This window comes from Capra hircus, unplaced genomic scaffold (assembly GCF_001704415.2).
Source record: "Capra hircus breed San Clemente unplaced genomic scaffold, ASM170441v1, whole genome shotgun sequence".
Taxonomy (NCBI): Eukaryota; Metazoa; Chordata; class Mammalia; order Artiodactyla; family Bovidae; genus Capra; species Capra hircus.
The window spans coordinates 259011-272414 of record NW_017189519.1 but is presented as its reverse complement, the minus strand read 5'-3'; the positions used below and the strand labels follow the sequence as shown (position 1 = coordinate 272414).

General features: G+C 45.3%; 1 protein-coding gene across 7 annotated transcripts in view; it reads left to right on the top strand.

The window, feature by feature from the left end:
- The window catches only part of TMEM164 (transmembrane protein 164), a 180824-nt gene that overhangs the window by 133363 nt on the left and 34057 nt on the right, over positions 1-13404 (top strand). The gene's annotated exons all lie outside the window — the stretch shown is intronic.

The window sequence follows — 13404 nt, the reverse complement described above, 5'->3', positions numbered from 1 at the left end:
GGCTAGGAGAATTTTGAGCATTACTTTACTAGCGTGTAAGATGAGTGCAATTGTGTGGCATTATGGGCATTCTTTGGCATTGCCTTTCTTTGGGATTGGAATGAAAACTGAGCTTTTCCAGTCCTGTGGCCACTGCTGAGTTTTCCAAATTTGCTGGCATATTGAGTGCAGCACTTTCACAGCATCATCTTTCAGGATTTGAAGTAGCTCAACTGGAATTCCATCACCTCCACTAGCTTTGTTCGTAGTGATGCTTTCTTTCTTTTTTTTTCATTTTATTTATTTTTATTTATTTATTTTTTTTATTTTACTTTACAATACTGTATTGGTTTTGCCATACATCAACATGAATCTGCCATGGGTGTGTAGTGATGCTTTCTAAGGCCCACTTGACTTCACATTCCAGGATGTCTGGCTCTAGGTGAGTGATCACACCATCATGATTATCTTGGTTGTGAAGATCTTTTTTGTAGAGTACTTCTGTGTATTCCTGCCACCTCTTCTTAATATCTTTTGCTTCTGTTAGGTCTGTACCATTTCTGTCCTTTATCGAGCCCATCTTTCCATGAAATGTCCCCTTGGTATCTCTAATTTTCTTGAAGAGATCTCTAGTCTTTCCCATTCTGTTGTTTTTCTCTATTTCTTTGCATTGATCTCTGAGGAAGGCTTTCTTATCTCTTCTTGCTCTTCTTTGGAACTCTGCATTCAGATGCTTATATCTTTCCTTTTCTCCTTTGCTTTTCCTTTTCTTCTGTTCACAGCTATTTGTAAGCCTTCCCCAGACAGCCATTTTGCTTTTTTGCATTTCTTTTCCATGGGGATGGTCTTGATCCCTGTCTCCTGTACAATGTCACAAACCTCATTCCATAGTTCATCAGGCACTCTATCTATCAGATCTAGTCCCTTAAATTTATTTCTCACTTCCACTGTATAATCATAAGGGATTTGATTTAGGTCATACCTGAATGGTCTAGTGGTTTTCCCTGCTTTCTTCAATTTCAGTCTGAATTTGGCAATAAGGAGTTCATGATCTGAACTATGCCACAGTCAGCTCCTGGTCTTGTTTTTGTTGACTGTGTAGAGCTTCTCCATCTTCGGCTGCAAAGAATATAATCAATCTGATTTTGGTGTTGACCATCTGGTGATGTCCATGTGTAGAGTCTTCTCTTGTGTTGTTGGAAGAGGGTGTTTGCTCTGACCAGTGCATTTTCATGGCAAAACTCTATTAGTCTTTGCCCTGCTTCATTCTGTATTCCAAGACCAAATTTGCCTGTTTCTCTAGGTGTTTCTTGACTTCTTACTTTTGCATTCCAGTCCTCTATAATGAAAAGGACATCTTTTTTGAGTGTTAATTCTAAAAGGTATTGTAGGTTTTCATAAAACCGTTCAACTTTAGCTTCTTCAGCATTACAGGTTGGGGCATAGACTTGGATAACTGTGTTATTGAATGGTTTGCCTTGGAAACGAACAGAGATCATTCTGTCATTTTTGCATCCAAGTACTGCATTTCAGACTCTTTTGTTGACCATGATGGCTACTCCATTTCTTCTGAGGGATTCCTGCCCGCAGTAGTAGATATAATGGTCATCTGAATTAAATTCACCCATTCCAGTCCATTTTAGTTCGCTGATTCCTAGAATGTCGACATTCACCCTTGCCATCTCTTGTTTCCCACTTCCAATTTGCCTTGATTCATGGACCTGACATTCCAGGTTCCTAGGCAATATTGCTCTTTACAGCATTGGACCTTACTTCTATCACCAGTCACATCCACAGCTGGGTATTGTTTTTTGCTTTGGCTCCATCCCTTCATTCTTTCTGGAGTCATTTCTCCACTGATCTCCAGTAGCATATTGGGCATCTACCGACCTGTGGAGTTCCTCTTCCAGTATCCTATCATTTTGCCTTTTCATACTGTTCATGGGGTTCTCAAGACAAGAATACTGAAGTGGTTTGCCATTCCCTTCTCCAGTGGACCACATTCTGTCAGACCTCTCCACCATGACCTGCCCGTCTTGGGTGGCCCCACGGGCATGGCTTAGTTTCATTAAGTTAGACAAGGCTGTGGTCCTAGTGTGATTAGATTGACTAGTTTTCTGTGATTATGGTTTCAGTGTGTCTGCCCTCTGATGCCCTTTTGCAACACCTACCGTCTTACTTGGGTTTCTCTTACCTTGGACATGGTGTATCTCTTCACAGCTGCTCCAGCAAAGCTCAGCCGCTGCTCCTTACCTTGGACAAGGGGTATCTTCTCACTGCTGCCCCTCCTGACCTTGAACATGGAATAGCTCCTAGTTCAAGTTTGAACACTAGTTACATCATTATCCTTATCAGTACATTTTCCTGGGAACTGCCTGTCATTTCTGGAAGAAAATATTGTAAATTCACACCTGTCATTTGGAGGATATTTCTCTAAGAGTAAGTTAAGCACTCCTGTATCCAGATTACCTTTGGGATCCTCACTGAAATATGAAATGTTGGGCCCCATCCCAGTGGGTCAGAAAGATTCTTTGTCTAAAAATGTGTGATGAAAATAAAGATTCTGCGCATCCTCTGTGTGTCAAATTAGCCAGGAGCTACTAGTTTATTACTCTCCAGTGCTCGTAGAAATCCTGGAAGCAGTCTCGGAGCCTGGGAAGAGATTGAGAACAGGAGAATGAAACAGGAGAGAAGTAGAAAGAGAAGTGAGCAGAGTCTACTAATGTCACGAGGTGGTCTAGCACCATCTCCTGGCCTCTTCTCAAGGCACGTGCCTCAAGGGGACATGTGACATTTGCCTTCCCTTGCTTAAAAAGATTCCTGAACCTGACTCCAGCTTGTAGCAGAGGTGATGGGCCTCGTTAGGGGAACGTGTTGGAAGCAACAGTGTCTGGAAGCCTGCCTTACAAATGGCTGCCTGGCCCACTGGTTGCCTTCAAGCAAGGGCTCCCAAGGAGTAGAAGGTTAACCAGACACTATGGTTGTTTGGTTGAGGGCAGTGAGTACTGGGTACTGAGTGTCCAGCTGTTTTACTGGGCTAAGAGCCAAATCTCAGATGTGTTTATCCTTTCCTTTGCTCTAGTGCTAGTCTGGGGTTGGCCTTATTTCAAGCCATCTGATGCTCGAGTCCTTTGAAGGTGCTAAATTGAGCCAGATGGCATCACAGAGTGCTGGGGCAGATGAGGGCCTGGAAGTTTAGTACCCTTACTCTCGTCCCTCCCAATCTACATGGCTTACATTTTCTGTGTGGAATCTGTAACCCAAGGCGGAGGAGAATGAGGCCTTGCTCCTGTCAGTGGTGCTAAAGGCCCTCTTGGGGCCCCTTGTCACATACTCCGAGCAGGAAGGCCAGCCCTGGCACCGTCATCCTGCAGTTGTGCCTTGGCCTCTGTATACAAGCCGACTGTCTTTTGACTTGCAGCTGCCCTGGTTCCTTTGTAGACCTTTTGAACAATCTCTGTCTTTAGCCTTTCTGCAGAGTTCTGTGGAGAGAGCCGTGCAAATATTTACTTTCCATCCTTGAGTAGAAAGTCAAATGACATGTTCAGGGCTGGACTTCTAAGTCCTGAAGTACCTTCTTGTGTACTCAATGCTACACTCCTTCTTCCACATGAAATTCGAGCTCTGGCTCAGTCTAAAGAAGTAGTAAATCTGGATTCAGGGACTTCGGAGCCCCCTGGGGTCTTGGATGGCTAGTGCCTGTATCGTGGTAGCTAGGTGTTGGGTCAGGTCTTCAGGCTTCAGAGTAGACCCTATTTTTTTTCTGTCAGGGAAACAGCCTGGTATAGACAGCAGACAACAGCGGTTCAGATCATGCATTCTGGAGCCAAGTTGCCTGGGTTCACATTCTGGTTTAGCCTTGAGACCTTGGACAAGTCATTTAATGAAACCCCTATCCTTTTTCTGTTAGAGCTTTGTAAAGAAATCATATTTATAATTCTTGATTCACAGCTAATTTCAACATTGGTCCATACATGGCATGCTTTAATTTTATTCATAAGGATGTTTATTTATTCATGGAGAATATTATAAACAACTGTGAAACCAACCCAGCAACTTTGTTGTTGTTCAGTCACTCAGTCATGTCCGGCTCTTTGCAACCCCCTGGACTGCAGCACACCACGCTTCCCTGTCCTTCACCATCTCCCAGAGCATTCCCAAACTCATGTCCATTGAGTTGGTGTTACCATCCAACCATCTCATCCTCTGTCTTCCCCTTCTCCTCCTGTCTTCGATCTTTCCCAGCATCAGGGTCTTTTCTAATGAGTTGGCTCTTCGCATCGGGTGACTAGGAACTTCAGCTTCAGCATCAGTCCTTCCAATGAATATTCAGGGTTAATTTTCTTTAGGATTGATTGGTTTGATCTCCTTGCAGTCCAAGGGACTCTCAAGAGTCTTTTCCAGCACCACAGTTCAAAAGCGTCAGTTCTTCAATGCTCAGCCTTCTTTATGGTCCACATCAGACCTTGAGTGTAAGATGGAATTCCACGTGCCTGGTAGGGCCATGGGTAGCTTGTCTGTACTGGGGGTGGGAGTTGGGTCACAAGGGAAGATAAATTGAGAACCAGGAACTTGTGAGGGGGTCTAGAACATATTCAGATACTCTTAAGAGAGGGGGTTCTTAAACACTGATCATCCATAATAGCTTAATGCAACCTCTTGGTTAAGGATTCCTGCAGTAGAGAAATAAGACTATAACATGAAAGTTCTCCCTGCCTACTCCCCAGAGGTAATTGCTGCTAAGAGGTACATTACTCTTTTGACCTTTTCTTTTTTTGACTTTAAAACTTCTAGCTACATGATTAATAAATGAATACATAAAATCCAACTATACAAATATCTAGAAACCAGTCTAAGTTTCCCCTTCCCTGCGCCAGCCTGTCCTCCCCAGTCCTGTTCCCCTGCTGAGTTTGGTAAATATCATCCCAGTCCTTTTTGTATTCATTGACAGACATCTGAAAGTACGAAGACTGGAATTTCCCTGGCAGTCAGTGCAGGGATTAAGACTTTGCCAATCCAATGCCCAGGGTGCAAGTTTGAGTCCTACTCAGGGAGCCAAGATCCCACTTGCCTCACAGCCAAAAAAACCAAAATATAAAAAACAGAAACAGTATTGTAACAGATTTAATAAAGAGTTTTAAAATGGTCCACATCAAAAAAAAAATCATAGAAGTACAAAAACTAATCAGCCCCTTTTCTTCTACAAAAAGGATCATGCTTTGTTCAATAGATTGGCTCAGTTTTGCCTATAAATGGTTATACCTCCTTTTTTGTAAGTGGTTGCAGAGTTAGTCTTCCAGAGTACTTTTTTTTTTTGATGATTTTTCTACCAGTGGACATTCAGTTAGCTTTTCTGTTATTAGATACTTCTTGTTATTACAAATAACGTTGCAGTGAACATCTTTATGTATATAGCTTTGTTCGTATATGCAAGTATTTGTTACTTTGCCATATGAGTTCATATAGATTTACCTTCTTTAAATTTACTTACTTTAAAAAATTTTCCCAACTTTTTATTATAAAAATTTTCAAACATCCTGAAGAGTTGAAACAGAAAAGTATAATGAACAAAGACTATATACCCTCAAGCTAGATTCGACAGTTGCCAGTTTTCCTTATTCACTGTCTCTGTTTTTCTGTTTATGTTTGCTGAGTCATCTCCCCCCAGATTATGGACATTTTGACACTTCAGTTCTAAATTCTTCAGCCTGCAGCACTCAAGGAAAAAGACATTCTCTTGTATATCCACAATACCATAATCACACTCAACAAAATTATCAGCATTCTGTAATACTGCTTTATCTAATAATCTGTTTATATTCAAATTTTCCCAACTCATTCCAAGGATGTCTTTTTTTACTTTTCTTTTTAAAATCAGGATCAAGTTGATTTTCATGTTTGGTTTTGATTGTATATCTCGTCAGGTTTTGTTAATTTTACTTTTTGAAAGTCTAGGGACATTCCCCCCCTCACACACACACACCCTCTCCTTCATAACGTTGACATTTTGATGAGTCTGGGCCAGTCATTTTGCCAGAATGTTCCAGATTTGGATTTGTCTGAGTGTTTGTCAGGGCACCTTGTTGTTTTTCATAGCACATGGTATTCTGTTTTGTGAATGCATTGTGGTTGATTTTAGGTTGTGGGCATTCCTTTTGGGGCTCTTCTAACGAGTGGTATTTAGTCCCAAGGAATTTGCAGCACCAGTAGCCACAGTTGAAGTCTGTGGTCAGTTAATGAAGAGCGTTCCAAAGCCCAGCTTCGTTGGCCAGAACATTACCAAAGGCTTCAGCCTTTTCCCTTGAAGGCAGACTATTGTTTTAGTCTGTTCAGGCTCCTAAAAGAAAATGCCATGAACTGTGTGGTTTCTAAACCTCAGAAATTTCTCACAGTTCTGGAGGCTGGAAATCTGAGATCCAGGTACCAGCAGAGTCAAGTGGGGACCCTCTTCTGGGTCACAGGGTGGGAGGGGTAAGGGAGCTCTTGGCCTCTGATTTCATCATGACCTAATCTCCTAAAGGCTCCACCTCCTAATACCATCCCATCAGACAGGAATTTGAGGGAGACACAGGCATTCAGACCATACAGTGATCCAGTTTGATCCCCTGATTTCTTTGGCGAGGCTGCAGTCTGGGGCTGAGTTGAGAGCAGGGTCCTCGCTTTGTAATCACCCATCCTCACTCTGCACTTCATCAGCAGCCATGGATCCTTTGGTAACACAAGTTCCCAGCCAGGTAGTGGGACCCCCTGGGTCATGAGCTGCCTCCACTCCCAGCATGTCTTTCCCTCTTACAGCTGTTCTCACTTCAACTTTTCCTTCCCTCCTCATCTCCATGTGCTCTGGGTCCCACTTCCAGTACCTGTCACCATCCAGTGCCTCCTGCCCTTCTTGCTTCCTCATCTTGCATCTCCCCACTGGCTCCTTCCTTTCACCTATAACTATGTTCAGGCCTCTCCCAATTCTATTGATATTCCCTTGGAGTTACGACTTCCATTTCTTGCCACCCATTCACCCTTGAAAGAATACCATGGACCAGGGGTCTGTAGAGTGGGCTGTATAAGGTGTTGTATTGGGGTGTGTAAAGAGAATATCAGCATTTCTATTGCCTTTTAGGATTTCATCCTTTTTTGTATTTGCGTTTTACATACGTGTATATCATTTGCCTTTCAATTCTTCTCATCCTCTCCAGCCTCCTTGAGATCCAGACCCACATTCCCACTGATTGATGAGCATTTCCACCAGGTTTTCCTACTGGGTTCACAAATTCAGCAAAGAACAAAGGTCTTACTTTGTTTTCTTAATGCCTCTCCTCCTCCCACCTGCTTCCTTGTTGGAGTCCCCAGCTTAGAGAGAAGCCCCGACATTGCACCAGCCACCTAGGCCATCAGCCTGGGAGTTCTCTTTCACTTCTCCTCTTACTCCTGTGTACCCTCATCCGTATCAGTTACTTAGTTCTGGTGATTCAACTTCCTTACCTTCTCTCAAACCTTCCCATCCTATGTTCTCTTGCTGTCTCTGCCTCCAAGTTCGATTTTTTAAAAAAATATTCATTTATTTGTCTGCATTGGGTCCTGTTTATGCCATGTGGGATCTTCGTTGCAGCACATGAACTCTCTAGTTGTGGGATGTGGGCTTTAGCAGTTGTGGCGCATGGGCTTAGTCGCTCTGAGGTAGGTGGGATCTTAGTTCCCCCATCAGGGATAGAACCCATGTCCCCTGCATTGCACAGCAGATTCTTAACCACTGGACCACCAGGCAAGTCCCTCAAGCTTCATTTTGACATTGCTATTGCCAGCTGCTAATTGGTCTCCCTGCCTCTACCAATATCCCTTGCACATCATACAGGACCATCCCTTAACTTTTAAAGAAAAAAATCAGACCAAATCCAATGCTTGATCTACAGTTCCCTCCATGCTGTTCTGCTGTGCTGACCTTATCCCTTTGTCTGTGAGCTTTCTCAACTAGACTGTGAGCTCCTGTAGGACAGGGACTATGTCTTCATCGTGGCTGCATACCCAGAACTGGGCACATTACCTGCCACCTGGGAGTGTCTCAGTAAATGGTTGGCTTTTTTTTTTTCAATTGATTGGCTGAGTGTAAGAATGGGACTGTCAGGGGTGAGAAGAAGAGAGCAGTGTTGAAATTTCTTTGAGAAATAAAGAAGTCTCCAGGAGAAAGTCACTTAATGGTGGGCCAAAAAATGGATTGAGCTGGCAAGCTAAAGTTATCCTAGCAGTCATCTGATGAAATAGTGATTTGTGGCTTAGGGCTGTGGGCTGGCCCAGGTTGGTCACCATCTCTTGCTGGAGGCTCTTGCCAGGGTGGAATAATGGGATGAAATGAGCTCCAACTTTTGACCCAGAGAGACCTGGCATTAGTCTTGTGAGCCGGAGTTGAGATCCTGGCTTCACCACTCACTGGCTGCATTGATGTTGAAGAGGAGGATGATAACAACAGCTAGCATTTATTGAGTATATATCTATATATCATATTCTAGCACTGGACCAGGAGCTCTCCATGCATTATTTCACCAAACTTTATCACAACTTGATAAGGTAGGTACTGTTGTCATTCCTGTTTTACAAGATTGTGATTGGCCCAAAGGTGCATAGTAACTAAATGATGGAGCTAGAATTTCAGTCTTTTTTAAAAGCATATTTTTATTTTGGCTCTGCCAGGTCTTAGTTATGGCATGTAGGATCTTTAGCTGTGGCATGTGGGATCTAGTTCCCTGAGCAGGAATTGAACCCAGGCCCTCTGCATTGGGAACATGGAGTCTTAGCCTCTGGACCACCAGGGAAGTCCTAGAATTTCAGTCTTAACAGCCTGACTCTAGGCTGGAAATACTCATTTGGGAGTCATCAGTATATAGATAAGTGTTTAGAACCAGGAACCTGGATAATGTTATCCAGTGAGTGAGAGTAGGGAGAAAAAAAAAGCCAAGGATGTGGTTCTGGGCTCCTTCAGTGTGTAGAGGAATTAGGAACATAGAGGTCATTGGTAACCTCAGTCAAAGCAATTTCGGGGGAGTGGTGGGTGTGAAAATGTGATTGGAGTGGATGGAAGGATAATTCAGAGGAGGGGAAATGATGGCAGTGAGGAGACACAAGCCATTTGAGGAGTTTTGCTATTGACCGAAGCAGAGATATGGGGTGACAGCTGGAGGAGGCAGTGGGATCAAGGTTTTGTCTTGATTTTGTAGCTTGTTTGTTTTCTGATGGGAATGATCTAGTGAAAATGGGACAATCGCTGGTGTGTCCTTGAGTAGGCGAGAGGGGGAGGGATCTAGTCTGGGAACCCGGGACTAGCCTTAACCAGTAGCATGGCTGGTTCCTGCAGAGCAGTGGCAGAGGAGGCAGTGATGGGATGGTAGGGAGGAGGGTGATGTGAAGCTGGGAGCTTGTTGATGTTCTCTTCCAGCTGCTTCCTTTTCCCCAGTGAAATAGAGAGCCATGCCACTAGCTGAGAGGGTGGATGGGAAAAGGTTTGAGGAATGCAGAAGTTGTGAAAATAAGGGTAGGAATCATCCAGGAGAGATGAGAGTGCATGGACTTGGGAATATAATTGAATTATAAGGTTGCATTAAGGGTCCACTCAAAATTTGCAGTTACGAATTTTAAGAGTTAACAGCATAGCTTTACATTTTTCTCCAACCATGCTTACTTGCGTAGCAGAGGAACGTGAAGGCAGAGAGTTCAGTTTAACCAGGAATATGGTTTTTCAAGGCAAGTAGGGAAAAGGGTTTAGAACATATGGAAGGGAGTGATGGGCAAGTAAAGAGGTGAGGACATGAGCTTGTGAGGGCCAATAAAACAGTGGTAGGGCCAGTAGATGTAGGTCCCAGTGAAGCTGGCGGATATGAGGGGGTGTGGAGTGAGTTGGGTAGACTGGTGTTGTTGGTTGCAGAGTGGAGTGCATGACAGAGTTTACGGAAGGGCTGCAGGTGTTGGTAGTGGTGGGTGTGACCATGGGAATAAAGAGCTGAGGTGAGATGGAGGTGAAAACTCGAGGGGAATGGAGGTCAAAGCATTACAGACTGGTGTTTGCTAAATATTGAAAGCATAGAAATTTTGACAAAGGCAGATTGGAAAGCAGTAAGAAGAAAGGTCCCTAGGATGAGTACAGCAAGAACAGTAGAGGGTGGGAGAGTCTGATGACATGAGGTTCAGACCCAGGGAGTGGTTAGGAAGAAGGTAGAAAGAATGTTCAGACCCAGGGAGTGGTTAGGAAGAAGGAAGAAAGAATGTTCTGGGAGCAGACCGGAGTCTTCTTGGCCCAGGGTTACAAGGCAACATGGGAGGGAAAGCACCCACCACTTGAGGGGGCTGTAGACATAGCCATGTCCTTAGAGAAGGGGCCAGGTTTTCACCAAAGAAGGTGAAGGAACTGACTGCTCAGAAAAGAGTTTGAAGATAGAGGGGCTTTGCAAATGATAGTGGGTTCCAGAGGATAGAGGGGAAGGATTTCAAGCACTGGGGAGCAGTGGAAGGTGGTCTTGGATCTGGGAATTTGTGGGAAGCCATGTGGGGATTAGAGTTCATGCATTGGCTGGTGACCTGGGAGTATTGGACTTCTTATGGTGGCAAAAGTAACCAGGGACATAGGGCACATTGGGACGGGCTGTAGGGCACACAGGGGTGTGGGTCATCTCCACAGCAGAGTGTGGGTGTGTGACTGTCAGGGTGGAAGGTCGGGAGGAAGGAGGCCCCAGATCTCCATGGATGGAGCCCATGCACTTCATGCTTCAGGCAATTTTGCTTGAGAAGCCTGGAGAACTTTACCTGTCTGCTCTTTTAATTCTTAAAAAAAGGGGAAAAAAAAAGGTGTTGACTTGGACATGAGAAGGACGTTACAACCTGTGTAGCTGAAAATGTTTTTATTGCCTTTGGCTTTCAACTGCAATGATAGGACATTTTGTCTAAAGCCCTGGGAATCCCCCCACTGAAAAGGACATGTACAGCTGATATGTACATTAGAGTGGAGCTCCAGATGTCCATTCTAGAGGGCAGAGATGAATTAGCCGAATAGAACTTCTGGGGGAAGTATGACATTTCAGAGAAAATGTTTATCAAATGGGCAAAACAGAAAGGGAAGCCTCCATGACAGAGTTCCTGGGCTCAGGTTCAGTGCTCTGTAAAGCAAGCTGCCTTTTTTCTGCTCAATTGCTGTATGTCCTTTATCCCCATCGCTGCCCTGCCTCTTCTTCTTTGGATGTTATTTAACCTTTCTGTGCCTTAGTTTCCTTATCTGTGTGATGGGGATGACCACAGTCCCTGCTTCACAGGAGCCTTACAATAATCAAGTGAGATAACACATGTTAAGCATTTAACACAGGGCATGGCACACAAGTACTTTCTAAATATTCTTTGTTATTAAAGCACCACTAGTAGCTAGCTTCCTGCTTGCCTTCAGCTCTCTGCTTCCTGCCACTTTATGGTTTTCTTATGTGGCTCTCCTCTTTCATCCCCTTCCGTTCCTCTCCCTGGCCTTGGCTGTCAGTGGTGCCCACACCTAGTTGAACACTCTCTGTGGCCTTCTGAGGTAGAGAACTCTTGGAATAGGAGGAGAAACAGGCAGAAAAGACACTGTTGATGGGGGCAGTCTCCTGGGCAGCCCAGCTGAGATCTGTGACTGAGGTGTCTCCAGAGCTCCAGTGGGAGCTGGGAGGTCTGTTTTGGAGGCCAAGCTTAGCCACTGTGTGATGTGGAGCCTGTTGCCACATGGGGCAGAGCAGGCCATGAGGGTGGGGATCCTGTGAACAGGGAGGGACTGGGCCTAGTCCCCAGGTGAAGGACAGTTGCTGCTCCTGCTGCTCCTAATACGCTTCTGTTGCCTCCCCGCTTGTTACCAGGGTTTCCTTTCCACTGCGCATCTCCCTCGTGCTGTGTATGTCCCAGGTGTTAGCATTTTTTGTGGGAGGGAAGGAGCAGGGTGTGGGGTAGCAGAGTCTATAAGCTAAGACTGGAAACTTAGAGCCAGCCCACCTGGGTTTAAATCTGGGCTGCGTCAGCAAATAGTTGTGTGCCCTTGGGTAAGTTCTCTTAACTTCTCTGTGCCTCAGTTTCTCATCTGTAAAATGGAGCTAATGGGAGCAGCGCAGGTGAATTAATAGGTGAACTGATAGTGAACAAATTGCTTAATGGTTCCTGGCACACAATAGGGACTCTACAAATATTTGTTCTAGTAAAATTGTTCAAAAATTTATTTTTACAACACTCTCAATTTTACCAGTGCCAGAAGTAGGGTAGAGAGGTTAACTGACTTGCCCAAGGCCATGGAGCTATTATTAAGCGGCAGAATCAAATCGAGAACAGGGCTTTGACCGACTCCAGAGTCTGTGCTTGCGGCCGCAGCGCTGACCTGCCTCCCTGGACGTGCAGGTGGGGAGTCTGCTTTCCAGAAGAGGTGTGAGGGAGGGGAAGTCAGGGGGCCCCGCGAGTCCAGGTGGGTAAATAACGCTTGAGTCTGGGGGTTAAGCAGGGGTGCTGCCTGGAGACCTGGGACCAGGAGCTGCCGGCCCTCTGCCCGGTTTCTGCTCCCTGCAGTGGGCGAGCAGCCTGCAGTCCCAGACCCCATTTTGGGAAGAGCTCTAGTCCTTTAGATACCTGAAGATTTGGCTTAATAGCCAGAAAGTTGAGCCTTCCTGAAACTTTTGCCTGCTCTCTGTGGGACTGCAATCAAGTCAGTTAATTTATTAATAGTAGGGTGATCCCAGACCACATTGCTCTGAGGGACCCCGTGGACCTCTCAGGCATTCAAAGTTAGCTCCTGCTGGTGGTGCTCACTCACTGTGAAACCCCACGACCCTATTCTATAGACCCACTGGGAACCTTGTTTCTTTTTCTGGGATTTTACATTTCCTTGAGTACAAAAGAATCATCTGGGTCAGTGGGAAATTTTCCTTCTGCGTGAGTTTTATTTTCAGTAGCCAGAGCAGGGTCCACAGTCCTCCCAGCTCCCAGTCTTGGAGCTCTGCCATCTTTTGGTTTCACTCCTTGGCACAAGGCCTTGGGTTCCTGGGCATGGGGAGCCCAGAATTGGGCCCTCTCATGAGCTCACAGGCTTGGTTCTGTGCTCGCTCGTAGGGAGGCAGCTGATCGTTGCATTGGGTGTCCTTGTTTCCTTGGGCTTCCCCTTGGTGGGGGGTGTGTGTATCTGTGTGTCTGTGTGTGTAGGGCTGTGTAAGCCCTGGAGGCCAGGCCTCTCGCCAGCGGCTGCAGTTCTTTTCCCGGAATTGAGTTAGACTGCACAGCTGTTTCCACTCTCCACCCGCTGCCAAGCGCTGAAGCACGGTCCCCATGCCAGGTTGAAAGCGCACTCCACTTTGGTAATTTAGAGCTTCCATTTTGAGTGAAATGGGAAGCAGGAGTGAATGAATGAGCATGTTGGTTGGAAGGAGGGTGGGGATACTCTTTTTTGGCAAG